Here is a 15772-nt window from a genome sequence, read left to right as displayed (position 1 = left end):
GAGTCATGACAGTTAAATGATGTCATAGGTTAGATTAAGTATTCTGGAAGATTTTCAAAGCTGTTGCTATTATTCTCTAAAAGTCTGAGGAGAGGAGTGGTGTACCAGTTAATTTCACACGCACTGCTCTGGTGGGTCGGGGTTTGCTGGTTCAAATCCCGGGTGTGGCACCGCTTACCAAGTCATGCTGTGGCAGGCAGGCCACATATAAAGTAGAAGAAGATGAGCACAGATGTTAGCTCAGGGCCAGTCTTCCTTAGCAGAAAGAGGAAAATTGGCAGCAGATGTTAGCTCAGGGCTAATCTTCCTGAAAAAACAAAAAGGAAAAGTCTGAGTAGAAAAAGATAGAATTCACCTATTTTTGTCTTTCAGATGGGTGTGGGAGTGAGGTGGGATGGAAGAGCCAGAGGAGAGAGTTCAAGCTGAATATGTGAAATTTATAAGACACAATAAAATGCAGTGGACTGAAGGGCTTTGAAAGGATTGACTATGTTTTTTACCTTGTAGTTCTTGACGTGCTTCTAACAGATTTCTCTAAATTATCCCCAAAGCAAGCGAAGACACCGAGTGATCCAGGTGGATTTGAAAAATAACCTCTAAAAAAAGAAAAAAATGCGTTAATGGCTGGTCCCTGGAAAGGAAATCTAATATAAAACAGACAACCACAGTATATCTTCCATGGCTTAAAATAGAGAGAATTCAACTGTCCCGTAACTTCAACCTTCATAGTAACCTTACTATAAGTAGGCTTGGAGAAAACCTAAATAAACTAAGATGTACTGCTCTCTTTCCACACTCCTAGCAAGAACAGAAAGTCTGAGTCAGAAAATAGAGGCCCCATCCACTAGTTAGAATTTAAGACTTGCCGTTTCTGTGGAGTCAATTCTTAAACGTGATGTATAAAAAACACTCTAGACATTTAACGCCTGATGTTTTTGAGGAATGTATGTGTTTGTGTCTATGTGGGGGGGGGGGGTGGGTGTGTATTCTCACATGGGTTGAGGCTGTGTTTTTGGTGAATCCCACTCTTAAAACATTTCAATCTTAACCAACCTCACCCACTTTACTATTTTCTGGCCCTGTAAGAGAGGTAAAGCCGAAAAAAACAAGTTATTGTGTGCGTCCTGTCACAGCTGGGGAGTTTTCTACTTGATTGGTTACTGGCTGAATTTTATTTTCACGGCAAAGAAAAGTCAAACATTACAAAAGTTTAATTAAATGTTAGAGCAGATATTTATATTCTGAATTATAATGTAAATGTGACTCTTCTGCTAATCATGGGCATCTGGAGCACTTGAACTTATGTGTGAAACACTTAAGCTTTCCTATGTGTAACTCCCATAACACTTATTAGGAAGGTTCTAGTATTTCTTCTTGTGATGCCCCTCCCTCAAGTGGTCTAAGAATCGCAATTCAAAGATGGTGACAGTGATGGCTATGGTGATGTGAGTTCTGACAATACTCCTATAGCTTCTTGCTATGTCCTACAATTCAACTCAATTCTGTCACTATCTATCCAGAGATAACATCAGATTACTCAAGTTGAGGGCTCCGTCTTACAAGACTGCCCCCCTCCTCCATCATCACCACTTCAGATGCCAATCACAAGTCCATGTTGTCATCTGTGCTTCTGATCCACCAGCTATAGATTAGAGGTTCCCATGACCCTCACCTTGGCTTCGATGAATTTGCTAGAGCAGCTCACAGAACTCAGAAAAACATTTTACTTACTAGATTCCTGTTTTATTAGAAAAAGATGTAACTCAGGGACAGCCAGATGGAAGAGAAGCATAGCGTAAGGTATGGGGAAAGGGAGTGGAGTTTCCATGCCCTCTCCAGGCGGGCCACGCTCCCCAAGTCTCCACATATTCACAACCTGGAAGTGCTCTGAACGCTGACCTTTTGGGTTTTTATGGAGGCTTCATTATAGAGGCATGATTGATTAAATCATTGGCCATTGGCGTTCAGTTCAACCCCAAGCCCTTCTCTACTCTCCCCTCCCTCAAGGTCAGTGTGGTGAGACTGAAAATTCCAACCCTCCCATTACAGGGTTAGTTCCCTTGGCAACCAGGCCCCCTCCTTAGGTGACCCAGGGGGCATTCCAAAAGTTGCCTCATTAACATAACAAAGACACCTAGATCTCTCTCACCTCTTAAATTCCAAGGGTTTTAGAAGTTCTGTGCTAGAAAGGGGGACAAAGACCAAATATACACTTCCTATTATAAATCAATATTACACAGGGAAACCATGCGTTTCAGTTCACACTCTCATGCTCAGTGACTGTTCTCCAATGTACAGCTGCTGGGCTCAGGTGCCTAGGTTGGAGGAACTTCCAGCAGCAGTCATACTGCTCAAACTGTTACCGCCCAAGTGGGCTCGTCTGCCCGCCGCAAGACCTGCCAAGAGTCAGGAAGCAAGGTGGTAGGAGAGAAAGGCTTTATTACAGCTGGCTAGCAAGAGGGAAGATGGCCGACTTGTGTCCGAAGTAACCATTCCCCAGAACAAAGACTACAGGCCAGTTATATATGGGGCCGGTCTCCAAGTGGGGGAGGAGGCTGGTCTCTGGGTGGGGCAGACATCTGCTCCCAGTTCCTCATAGTCCTTTGTTTTACTGGATATGCATCAGAGAATGGAGTATCACCCTATACCCTGATCTTTCAATTGCCATTGCTGATGGCTATCAGCATAGGATCTTTGCCTGGGGTCATCACATTCCTAAGGTACTCAAAAGAACAAAAGTTATCATCTTAAAGCAGCTGGGAGGGGCCCAAAATCTACAGAACGGGTCTGGGCTAGTTAATCAGAGGTCATTTAAAGTTACAATATAGTTTCTTTTCTACAATATGGCTTCCCTGATGTCAACCTTGTGTTGAGCCGGTGTCAAAACCAGCCTCCCCCAGAAGCATTTAGGCAGTAGTGTTGGCTTTGCACCACCAGTCCCCACAGACACTCCGATTTTTTACTTTAAGTGTGGGCTAGGTTTCAAGGATGGGGATCTTTAGGCAGATTGGGCCACCTCCATCCCGAGGAAAACCTCTGCTTATCAGGATGTGGGCCAATTCACTCAGCTCCTTGCAGGTCAAAGAAAATCAAACGAACAAACAAAAAACTTCACCCAGCTCTACCCCACACAACTGCAATATCTGGAAGCATTTAGAATAGAAAGATAAATACATATGCACTGAGGGTAATGGCTTTCTATTGCTCCGTATGTCATTGTGATCTGACCTATAATGTCAAAGTGTAACCATACAAAATAAATGATTTAGTAAGTTCAATCATTGTAGATACCCAAACTGTATAATGAATAATATTTTAGATACATTTGCTAGGAAATTGCTTTAGTGCTTTTTCCCATTCAGTCCTCTGAAATATCTGACCTTTGTCCGATACTTTGTTCAAAGAGGAGGTACCGTTACACTGCAAGACAGGAGAATTCAAAGCAGTGTCGTAAACAGCCTCTCCCTAATTTGGGACCCGCACATACTCTATTTCTGACCTATTGAGTTATAAAAATTCAGCAAGCTATCTGTATCTTCAATGAAATCGCGTTGATACAACCAACGTTAAAATTAGCTCTTGAGTTTGAAACTTTAATTTATGGAATATGTTGCATCACAGTCAATATTCACATGTGGCACAGTTGCAGAAGGAAATTGCTCAAACCAAAGCTGTCCATCAAAAACAGGGAGGTTTCGGGGGCCGGTTCCGGGGGCCGGCCCCATGGCCAAGTGGTTAAGTTCTCGTGCTTCGCTTCCACCGCCCAGGGTTTCGCCGGTTCAAATCCTGGGTGCGGACATGACACTGTTCATCAGGCTATGCTGAGGCGGCGTCCCCATGCCGCAACTAGAAGGACGCACAACTAAAAATACGCAACTATGTACCAGGGGGCTTTGGGAGAAAAAGGAAAAATAAAAAAATCTTAAAAAAAAAAAGCAGGGAGTTTCCTGTAATTATATTATGCCAATAAGATTTGCCAAATAAAAGAAGAAGAGAATGTGTTTTACTAGACAGAGAAAAACAAATGCTTTTAGTTTCCTGACTTTCCTACCACTCTATTTTTCAACGAATGTCTAATTCAATTTCCAACCATTTTTATGGGCATCAGTTTCAGCAATAGGCACTGTCAGTTTGAACTGAGTGATCCTGGATTTCCCTAAAGATGGAAACGTCAATAATTAAAATATTTCTTAAACTGATAGCTGTCGTCATGGAGGGAGTCATCTCTGATTCAAGGCTGAGTTTTGGATACTTTGGTGACACAGAGTTGGATGACACTCCTCTTCCTGGGAGTATATCTTTGTAATTACTGGTTCCAGGAGGGTGTTGAAAAACTTTCCTGAAAGGAAAAATAAACAACTTAAGTGTAGCTCACAATCAGGGGTCGGATGTTGTCTGGTAGGTCCCATGGATTTGAGGTTGGAGCATGCATGTGTTGGAGGCAGGGGCACATGGTAATAAAGGTTATGAAGCCAGGTGGGGTTCCTGACATGAAATTCACCCACAACGAAAATGTTCAGCCCAACAAGTCAGACTCTGGCACAGGCCGAAGGTCGGAGGGTTTGTGAGAATTAAAGAAATGTTGACCTGTGGCAGCTGATACTGAAATCAGCTCTAGTAAAACCACCCTGTGTGTGAGTCAAAAGAGAAAGAAAAAAAAGAGCAGTGTCACTATTCTTGCAACCCTGAGCCCCAGGACTCTGCTGCTTTTCCTCTCCACCCACTGCTGACCAGGATTTCCAAGAGTCCCCAGGGAGGGCACAATGAACAGGGCATACTATTCCACCTGCCACTCTCTGTGAGTATTATTGCCTGGGAACAGTCTTGGGGTGACAAAAAACAGTGGGAGGAGCATGGTCTGCAGAGTTCTGGCCTAGCCAACAGTGCCACCAATGTCGGGATCAGTGTGCAATGACCAAAATGATTTGCAAGGCTTCCTGAATGATTCTGACATCCTGGGCAATGTGGGGAGGGAGAAGCACTCTGAGAGGGCCTGGAACTCCTTCAGGAGCATATCTGAGTGTAACTGCCAGTGTGACATTATTTGTACTCACAGCTAAAAAAGTTGAGACATTTGGGTGAATATTATTTATCATCACATTATTAGTAGTTTTGGGATAACTTTGTATGACAGGTCTTGATCACCAGGAAATGATTTAAGCATAACGTCAGTTCATGCCTCCATTGTAAATTATGTAATAGCAATTGTGTGCATGCATGCACACACACACACACACACACACACACACACACACATTTATCGATTCTGTAGCTTCTAGACAGCTTTCTTAAGAAGTGAGATGAGGGGGCAGCCCCATGGCTGAGTGGTTAAGTTCTTTGGGCTTTGGCAGCCCAGGGTTTCGCCAGTTCAGACCCTGGGCGCGGACCTAGCATCACTCTTCAAGCCATGCTGAAGCGGCGTTCCACATAACACAATCAGAAGGACCTACAACTAGAATATACAACTATGTACTGGGGGGCTTTGGGAAGAAGAAGAAGAAAAAAAAAGATTGGCAACAGACGTGAGCTCAGATCTTTAGAAAAAAAAGTGAGATGAGACATTTTCATGGATTGTGTCATTTGCTAGCCGTCACGGTGTTGTGTAACAAGGCCAGTTGATTACTTAGAAAATAGGGAAAAGCAAGAAGTTTTGTTGTGAGACAAGATACAATGGAGGGAAAATATACATAGATATTGTAGGAAGACTTTTTTCTTTTTTTTTTTTGTGAGGAAGATTGTCACTGAGCTAACATCTGTGCCACTGTTCCTCTATTTTATGTGGGATGCTGCCACAGCATGGCTTGACAAGCAGTGCTAGGTCTGTGCCCAGGATCTGACCCTGTGAACCCTGGGCCACAGAAGCAAAGTGCATGAACTTAACCACTACACTACCAGGCCAACCCCAGACTTTTTTTTTTTTTTTTTTTGCAGAAGGAAGATTTGCTTTAAGCTGACACCCTTGACAATCTTCCTCCTTTTTCCAGTTCCGCCCCTCCCCCCAACAAAGCTCCAGTACCTAGTTGTGTATAGTTGTAAGTTCTTCTAGTTCTGTGTGAGCCACCACAACAGCATGGCTACCAACAGAGTCGCGTGTCTCTGTGTCCGGGAACCAAACCCAGGTCTCCAAAGCAGAGTGTGTGGAACTCCAACTGCTAGGCCATCAGGGCTGGCTCAGGAAGACCATTTTTAATGAAAATTATAGCCATTAAAATATGGGAATGATTTTTCAAACATATATTAAATATCTACTTAGTATTCAACAACATCAATACAACCTAACATTTATCAAACATCTACTATATGCTTGGAACTGTGCTAGGGCCTAAGGTACAAAGATAATTAAGACACAGACTCTTCCATGAAGGATTTCCCAACTTAAAAGGGAACAAGTAAATACAATAAATAATATAATAGCAATTCTGTGTGACACAGAGGGCAGAGTGAGTAACTGCTTTGGGGTAAAGGGTTTGGGACTTGTTTTTTTTTCCTTGAGGAAGATTAGCCCTTTGGTAACATCTGCTGTCAATCCTCCTCTTTTTGCTGAGGAAGCCTGGACCTGAGCTAACATCCATGCCCATCTTCCCCTACTTTCTATGTGGGACGCCTACCACAGCATGGCTTGCCAAGCCATGCCATGTCTGCACCCAGGATCCGAACCAGGGAACCCCAGGCCGCCTAAGCAGAATGTGCACATTTAACCACTGCACCACTGGGCCGACCCTGGGACAACTTCTTAAAGAAATGCTCTCTCAGCCTGGATTTGGAAGGTGAGTCAGGTAGGGAAGGCTATTTTCGTTAAGAGAATTTCTGCGTGTAAAAGCAAGGATGTATACAGGATTTTTATTCACTGGATGGAAGTCTTGCCATTTTTCCCATGGCTATTCAGAGAGCCACAAGAAAGCTAGTAGGATAAGAATTTAGGGAGCATTTTGTTGAGTGCTGAGGGATGAACTTGGAGAGGTGACCTTTAATCAAGTCCTTGAGAGTTGTGTTAAGGGAGCTGGATTGTGTATTGTGACCATTGAGATGTTTAAGTAAATAATGACATATTCAGATTTATAAATTAAAAAATAAAAAATAGCACTTCCAGGCAACCTTTAAATGCCCCACTTCCAAACCTTTGTCCCACTCTCTTGTGGAACCCTTTCTCACAGCTCATTAGCATGGTACATGATGGGCCGGCCCGATGGTACAGTGGTTAAGTTCGCACATTCTGCTTCAGTGGCCCAGGGTTCAACGATTTGGATCCTTGGTGCAGACCTATGCACCACTTGTCAAGCCATGCTGTGGGAGGCGTCCCACATAAAATACAGGAAGATGGGCACAGATGTTAGCTCATGGCCAGTCTTCCTCAGCAAAAACGAGGAAGATTGGTGGTAGATGTTAGCTCAGAGCTCATCTTCCTCAAAAAAAAAAAAGAGAGAATGGTATATGATCATCTTTTCTAAAATTTGATCATCTTAGCCTTTTGATATTACAGATGTTGATTATTGAAGAATGGATGTCATTTCGTGACTCTCTTCTTTGATTTATTGTTATGATGATTTTTGCAGAGGTAAAAATGTTTTAAAGTTGAAAGTTGCACACAGATTCTCATTTCTAAGATCATATTTGAAACAGTGGAAATGTGGCCTGCCAGTAGAATCAAGTGTTTCAGTATTTGTGGCAATAAATGTGATCTTTTGGTTTTTCAAATACACTGAGGACTGAAAGGAGAAGGGTTTTAGGACTTTCCATTGTGGGAAGAAGATTCTAGATCTGGGTGAGTTTGCTGTGGCATGTGGGAATCCATAGCCCATTTTGGTTTTAGTGTATTTTTAAACATACTAAATTCGGGAAACAATGTTAAAGACTATGTTTTTGAAGAAGCCATAGCTTGCTTTCTATTTAAAAACACTAAACAGCAGAAATAAATGGGCACTTGAAGTAAATTAGCCTAGAATCACAAATCTAATTCAGAATTTCTTATTTAGAGAGAAGCAACCTTATAAAATGTGGTTACATTGACTACCATTTTTATAACTGACCACAATTTGAATAGTTATGTAGGAATTTTTTCCAGTACTGTGAACAAATTAAGGCTTCAAAATATCTGTTTCCAGGGCTGGCCCAGTGGTGCAGCGGTTAAGTGCTCACTTTCCACTTCGGATGCCCGTGGTTCACTGGTTGGGATCCTGGGTGCGGACATGGCACCACTTGGCAAGCCATGCCATGGCAGGCGTCCCACATAGAAAGTAGAGGAAGATGGGCATGGATGTTAGCTCAGGGGAAGTCTTCCTCAGCGAAAAGAGGAGGATTGGCAGCAGATTTAGCTCAGGGCTAATCTTCCTCAAAGGAAAAAAAAATCTGTTGTGCAGTTCCTGCATATAGTGAGCTTTTAATAAATATTTAGTTGAATCGTATCAATTTTTACCACAATAAACTGCTATCTTAAGCTGGACACTTTTATTTACTAGACACAATTTTTTTTTTAAAGTTTGGCACCTGAGCTAACAACAGTTGCCAATCTTCATTTTTTTTTCTCTTCTTCTCCCCAAAGCCCCACAGTACATAGTAGTATATTTCAGTTGTGGATCCTTCTAGTTGTGGCATGTGGGACACTACCTCAGCATGACTTGATGAGTGGTGCCATGTCCGTGCCCAGGATCCGAAACACCGAAACGGCAAAACCTTGGGCTACCAAATCAGAGCACATGAACTTAACCACTCAGCCATGGGCCTGCCCTTAACAGACACAAGTTTTACAAGACCTTTGGAACTTTCTGATGATGGAGAAGTAGTATGGGCAGTTACTGTTCACTATTGTAAAGAAGATATTCATATTTTCTTTCTTTCTTTTTTTTTGAGGAAGATTAGCCCTGAACTAACATCCCTGCCCATCTTCCTCTACTTTCTATGTGGGATGCCTGCCACAGCATGGCTTACCAGGCAGTGCCATGTCCGAACCCAGGACCCGAACCAGCAAATCCCTGGCCGCCAAAGCGGAACGTGTGCTCTTAACCGCTGTGCCACCTGGCCCGTCCCTTTGCATATTTTCTTAACAGACTCTTTTCACATCTAATGCTGTTCATATTCATAATCAAATCCCCTTAATGCTTCTAGAGCTCATTTGATTCCACGTTTAGTTCAATAAACATTTATCCAGCCCCTCCTCTGTGCAAGGCACTGAGACATATGCAAAGAACACATTAGCTGGCACTGATTTTATTGTCCTGTCCATATAGGTTTCAGTTGCATAATATGTGAGTACAGAGCCTTCCCTTATCTGAGAGCAGAGCTCCTTTTTCTCATCTTCTGCCTTCCTTTTTTCCCCTGCACTATCTTTTCACAAATTCTAGTATAGTTAATTCCAATTGCCTGTCAAAAAATTGCAAGTCGCTTTTGTGGAGAACACTTAGAAAACAGAAGTAGGAGGGGGTTAGGTAAAGAGATATGAGAAAAGGTGAATGACAGTCCAGCTCAGTGGCTCTGAGTTCTGGCTCTGGTGTCAGACTTGGGTTCAAATCCTCCTTTCATCCCTCACTAGTTGTGTGACCTTAGATGAAATACTAAACCTCTAGAAACCTCCATTTCCTTATCCATAAAATGAGGATAATACGAATATCTGTCTCAGAAGGTGGTTTCAAGTGTTAAGTGAAATAGTGCCTACAAAGCTTAGCACATTGTTATCACCCTATAAATGTTAGCAATTGCTATTTAGAAATGAATCCAGAAAGAAGTTTTTCTAGTAAAACTTTGGAAGAAGTAAAGAAAGCTGAAAAAACAATTCTTTCCTTCATACCACATCCACTTCTTTATTAGAATGATGAGAACACAGATGTGTTTCAGAGGCTCCTTTGGCCAGAATAACCTCTGGAAAGACCACGTGATATATTAACACATATATCAGAAAAAAGGTTTGAAAAATAGCTCTGCAGTTGTGCACAATAGGCCCATGTATAGAGGGCCTTTCGAGCATCCACCTTTAAACCTCAGTGTCCCGAAATTGTAGTTTAAACTGAGATGATAGGACTTAGAGCTCTAACAGAAATGACCAGACACATTTAAACAATGCCACTTATCAGCAAGCAAGCTATTTGCAATAACAATCTTATAATTTATAAATTTAAAATTATAGTTTATAATTTTACTATTGAAACTTAGAGAAAGTGGTCGTCTGAAAAGTTCATGGTGAGGGAGGGATAAAAAAAATTAATTATATGGTATTCAGTCTTAATAATTTAAGGTGCCAAATGGCATCAACAATTTATTTCACGTGCTGTCTCTACTCTAGTAATGGTTAAAAAAAATGTCTGTGAGAGCTTTCTTAGAACTACCCATTAGCTGATATTCCCAACAGATATATTTCTTCAATAAGGTCCCAATTTCCTCCTCTTTTACTGAATTTCTTTTGTGAAGAAAGCTTAAAGAAATTAATTCTTGTCCTTGGATATGGAAGAAGATACTACTATGCTTCCCGTAGGAAGTACTTTTTTTTTTGAGGAAGATTAGCTCTGAGCTAACTGCTGCCCATCCTTCTCTTTTTGCTGAGGAAGACTGGCCCCTGAGCTAACATCCATGCCCATCTTCCTCTACTTTATACGTGGGACGCCTAACACAGCATGGTGTGCCAAGTGGTGCTAAGTCTGCACCCGGGATCCAAACCAGTGAACCCCGGGCTGCCGAAGTGCTGAAGTGGAACGTGTGAACTTAACTGCTGTGCCACGGGGCTGGCTCCTAGGAAGTACTATTTTGTGTATTAGAGTGCGTTTCCCAAATATTCAGTAGGCATGAGTGGCCCCAGCAATGAACACACATGTATGTCCAGTGATCACTTGAAAACCACACCTATGAACCTCTAATGGCTGACATTAACAAATAGCAGTTACAGAGAGGCTGCGTACAAAAAAACACATGTGCTTCCATGTTTATTTAATCTGCCCGAAATTGTTTAGCTTATCTATAACATACAGCATAAAGCATGTCAACTATTTTGAACTTAATATTGCACATAATATATTTATAACCATTATAATTTTTAATTGTTTATTTTCAAATTAAAGGTTAAAAGTTTTAAGATGAACAAAAATAGTTAACTTTCTGCAAGAACTCCTAGAAATGATTGAAGACATGCCAATGAGAGACTGGAGGGGAGAGCAAATAGCCTAAGAGACAAAATTAGAATTATAAGATGCCATAGACAGTTTTTTGGGGGAGGGCCGGCCCAGTGGTGCAGTGGTTAAGTGTAGACGTTCTGCTTTAGCAGCCCAGTGTTCACTGGTTCAGATCCCGGGTGCAGATATGGCACTGCTTGGCAAGCCATGCTGTGGTAGGCATCCCACATATAAAGTACAGGAAGATGGGCATGAATGTTAGCTCAGGGCCAGTCTTCCTCAGCAAAAAAAGGAGGATTGGCAGCAGTCAGCTCAGGGCTAATATTCCTCAGAAAAATAAAAAGAAGGCATATACAAAGAACACACAAAAAAAGAAGATTGATTGAAAATGGGGGGGAGGATAAAAGAAAACAATACAGGAATTATTAAAGAGAAGCTTTGGATGCAAGTAACCAAAAGCTGTAATCAAAGTAGAAGTTGACAGTTTTTCAAATATATCTTATGCCTTTGAGAAATGTAATTCTAGACATTAGGACTCTAAGTTTAACACATCAACAAATACATTATTTTATTCCAAATTATAAATATCTTCAAAAATGTTATGTTGATTATGACATTTCCAATAAATAATTATGTTCCCCAAGGGCACTGGGCATAACAGAAGTGGGTCTGACAACCAACTGATATTTGAAAACTGAGCCCTTCCTTAGTTATCAGAATAGATTGAAATAGCTTTTCCTCTCTAGCTTGCAGAAACCCACAAGTTGTTTTTTTTCATGAACACTGGAAATTTAATGTTTTAGCCAAGTGAAGGGTGTACCTTTCAGGCAAGGAATTCCTTGGCTGATTATTCTGAGGCAGCGGTTCTCAAAGTACGTTCAGAAGACCAGCAGCAGAAGCAGCAGCACCTGAGAACTAGTGAGAAATGCAAAGTCTCTGGTTCCGCCCAAGACCCACTGAATCCGAAACTCTGAGGGTGGGCCCAGTTGAATCTTAAAAATCATTGTCCTAAAGGGTCATACTTACGGCTCTGCTGGTCAGATGTCAGATAACGAAAGACAACATGATGACATATGTGCAGCATATTTAAAATACTTTATGAAACATGTGTGAAGACCCAAATCCAAGGCTTTCTTGATGAAACATTCCCTGATCATATTAATGAAAATGAAACGATATTTCCTCTACTCTATTGCTACAGAAATCTCCCTGGTTAGGATAGGTCCACTTTCTTATGCATCTTTGTTTTTCTTGCAGTGACCAGCATGTCACCCTGTGATTGATATGTTTAAAAATTAAAATTAGGGGACCGGCCTGGTGGTGCAGTGGTTAAGTTCCCACCTTCTGCTTTGGTGGCCCGGGGTTTGCTGGTTCAGATCCCGGGTGCAGACATGGCACCGCTTGGCACGCCATGCTGTGGTAGATGTCCCACATATAAAGTAGAGGAAGATGGGCATGGATGTTAGCTCAGGGCCAGTCTTCCTCAGCATAAAGAGGAGGATTGGCAGCAGTTAGCTCAGGGCTAATCTTCCTCAAAAACAAACAAACAAACAAACAAACAAGATAAAATAAAAATGAAGATTAGGGGCTGACCCAGCGGTATAGTGGTTAAGTTCGTGCACTCTGTTTCAGTGGCCTGGGGTTCGTGGGTTCGGATCCTGAGTGTGGACCTAGCACTATTAGTCAAGCCATGCTGTGGAGGTATCCCACATAAAATAGAGGAAGATTGGCACAGATGTTAGCTCAGAGCCAATCTTCCTGACAAAGAAAGAAAGAAAGAAATTAAAATTAAATTGAGTGAATGCCTAAGATAAACAAATATGGGGAAATTTATTGCACTATATTCAAATTCCTATTTTTGAGTGGAATTCAAATGTGAAGGTAAAGGGGGGACGAGAGTACATATGTATAAGATAAAAAGGAGCAAAGGGAAGAAATGTGGAGGGAGTTAGAGTGGAGGAGGTGTCAGGGAAAGACTGAGTGTATGACCTACCTTTACTCTGAGTATTGATTTTCCTTTGACTTGTGGAATGTGCTCGAATTAGTATTAGTTCTTTGATAGAGCTGTAAGGTCTTTTTTATTAAATTTGAAAATTTAATTTTAATATTCTTTGGATTCTTACTGAGCACGAGGCACAGTGCTTGGAGCTGGTGGAACAGGAAGGGAACTCTGTCTGGTACAGTTTCTCAAGCTCAGCCCAACTGGCTTTAGGGATGGACAAATCCTTTGTTGGGGGCCCTGTCCTGTGCATTGTAGGATGTTAGCAGCATCCTTGGGCTCTATGCAGTAATTGCCAGCAGCAAACCCCCTCTCCCAATCATGACAATCAGAAATGTCTCCAGACAAATGCTCCCAAGGGACAAAAGCTCTTCCAGTTGAGAACCACTCGGCTAGTGGAAAAAACAGACAAAAGGACAGAAGTTTCTCACACGCCGTGATGAATGCCATGACGCCATAGGGCCGACAGGAGTGCAGTGAAGGGGCACCTCACGAAGCCTGGGAGGGGGAGAGGGAAATTAGGAAAGACTTCCTGCAGGACATGAAGTGGAGAAGTGAAGCAGAAGGGAAGAGGAGGAGGAAGAAGGAAAGAATGAGAGTGAGGAGTGATAGGGAATCACCTAGTCCAGGCTGAGGGCATGGACTGAGAAAATGCGCAGTGGTCTGAACTAGCAAGTGAATATTAACGGACCTAGAAGCAGGTAAGTGCAGTGTCACCGAAGCGTGAAGCGGGAAGGGGGGATAGTGGCCTTTGCAGCCACAAGGCTCCAGAACACATTTTTCACAGCCCAAGGTCAGTCTTCTATTAGCCTTCCCAGTGAGGTTATCATCATCCATTTTTCTCTCATCACTGCTGGGGAGCCCATTAAATACTTGCCACTATGCTTGGTCCCAACGGTTAATAGACTGGAGCATCTTTTATTTCTTCACCTAGTGCTGAAATCAGTTGAGGTTTTGAAAAATCTGAGGTACGTTTTTCTCCAGGTTAGGGTAAGGACATTTAAAAAGATGTGTAATACTTGAAAATAGAGAAGAAAACAGCTTTAGCAATTTGTTTCTTTATTTAGCCTCAAACTTTCCGTAAAGACAAAAACCAGTTTTAAGAATAAATATCGTCATCGTTTTACTGAGCTCTTTGGATTTCCGTGAGCCCTGGGAAAACGGGATCAGTGTTTTTTAATGTTTAGCACAATGCCTGACGTGCAGAAGGTGCTTGACCAATGTTTACTGGGTAAATATCTTTTCGCTTATTATTAGTAATAGCAACAACATTTTTTCTAGTCTCTTCAGACTGCTATAGCAAATATAGACTGGGTGGCTTATAAACCACAAAAATTTATTTCTCACAGTTCTGGAGGCTGCGAAGTCCGATCTGAGATCAAGCTGCCAGGAGATTCGGTGTCTGATGATATTCTGCTTTCTGGTTCAAAGACAGCTGTCTTTTCGCTGTAACCTCACATGGCAGAGGGGCAAGCGGTCTCGAGGGTCTCCTTTATAAGGTCACTAATCCCATTCGTGAGGGCTCTACTCTCATGATCTAAGCAGCTCTCATAGGCCCCTTCTCCTAATACCATCACATTAAGGAATTAGGTTTCAACATACGAATTTTGCGGGGACACAAACCTTCAGTCTATAGCACATTTCTGCAGAGCCCAACACATAAGAAACGTCTCGAGGATGCCATCTCATCTGAGGATTTCAACAACCCAATGAGGCAAGTAAGGAATTGTTTTTAACTCCATTACAAGTTGTATCTTATCCTTGACCCCACATTACCCAAGCCATACCTTCCTACCCCTATGCTGAAAGAAAGCCGTTAACAGAAACATTTTGTATCTCATATAAGTGCTTATTCTTATGGTAGATATATGATGGAGAGAGTAGGCATTATAGGTATATATTTCCAACTTTTTTAAAGTGCTAGAATCATAAAACAATAAAGGAAAGAGAAGCTTTAAGAGTGAACCTTTTGATCTCACAGGTGAGGAAACGAAGGCCACACAGCTACTTGGAGTAGAGCCTCTGGCCTTCTATGTTTGGGGGAACATATCAGGATTTGCTAACAGCTATGCTTACCTGAAAATTCCATGTCTCTCTAAGCAGCAGACCACCACACACCTGCACAGCAGAAGCCTGGATGGTGGAGGTTTCTCTTGTACAGTTTGTCTTCTCTGGATAGATATGTTCCGGAAGAAGGCTGGCTTCAAGGACACAAGAAATAGTGCATTCAAAAATTACACGTATGCCTATTCTTTCATACCAGTATTGAACAATGCTATCCAGGTGTCCAAACATCATAATGTGTCTGCTTTATTTTTCCCAGAAGAGGAAGAAAGGGCCCAGATAAGTTAAATTTTGCCTAGGATTTTGTTAGCCAAGTCAACATCTGTGCGCTTAACAATGAGTCACCTCTCCTCCTGGTAAGTAGGGCAGCAGGGCAGCTGGAATTTCCCAGCTCAGTCTTGGGTCACTGCTTCCTGTCTCTGCTGCTTTTTATCCTCCGTGACACAACTTCATTGGCAAAAATATGAAACGGATACCAACCCAGGGCAGTTGCCTATACTGACTCAGATGCCTTAGGCTTGTGTTATGGTAAGTTTAGGGCAAAACAAATGTCTAATTTTACCAACAGCATGAATAATTAATCTCTTCCCAAGTTTCATTGCTCAATATTCCACCT

General features: G+C 42.0%; 1 long non-coding RNA gene across 1 annotated transcript; it reads right to left on the bottom strand.

Annotated features, from left to right (window-relative positions):
• Positions 1-505: 505 nt before the first annotated feature.
• Positions 506-15511, bottom strand: LOC139041723 (uncharacterized). The gene is made up of 4 exons (XR_011497478.1): positions 15169-15511; positions 11914-12008; positions 6017-6166; positions 506-4339 (listed from the first exon to the last, which is right to left on the bottom strand). It is a non-coding gene; the product is annotated as an uncharacterized lncRNA (long non-coding RNA).
• Between the last annotated feature and the right edge of the window lie 261 nt (positions 15512-15772).

The sequence above is a fragment of the Equus asinus genome, chromosome 23 (genome assembly GCF_041296235.1).
Source record: "Equus asinus isolate D_3611 breed Donkey chromosome 23, EquAss-T2T_v2, whole genome shotgun sequence".
NCBI classification, from domain to species: domain Eukaryota; kingdom Metazoa; phylum Chordata; class Mammalia; order Perissodactyla; family Equidae; genus Equus; species Equus asinus.
Note: the sequence above shows the minus strand (reverse complement) of the source record. Positions and strands in the feature narration are given on the sequence as shown.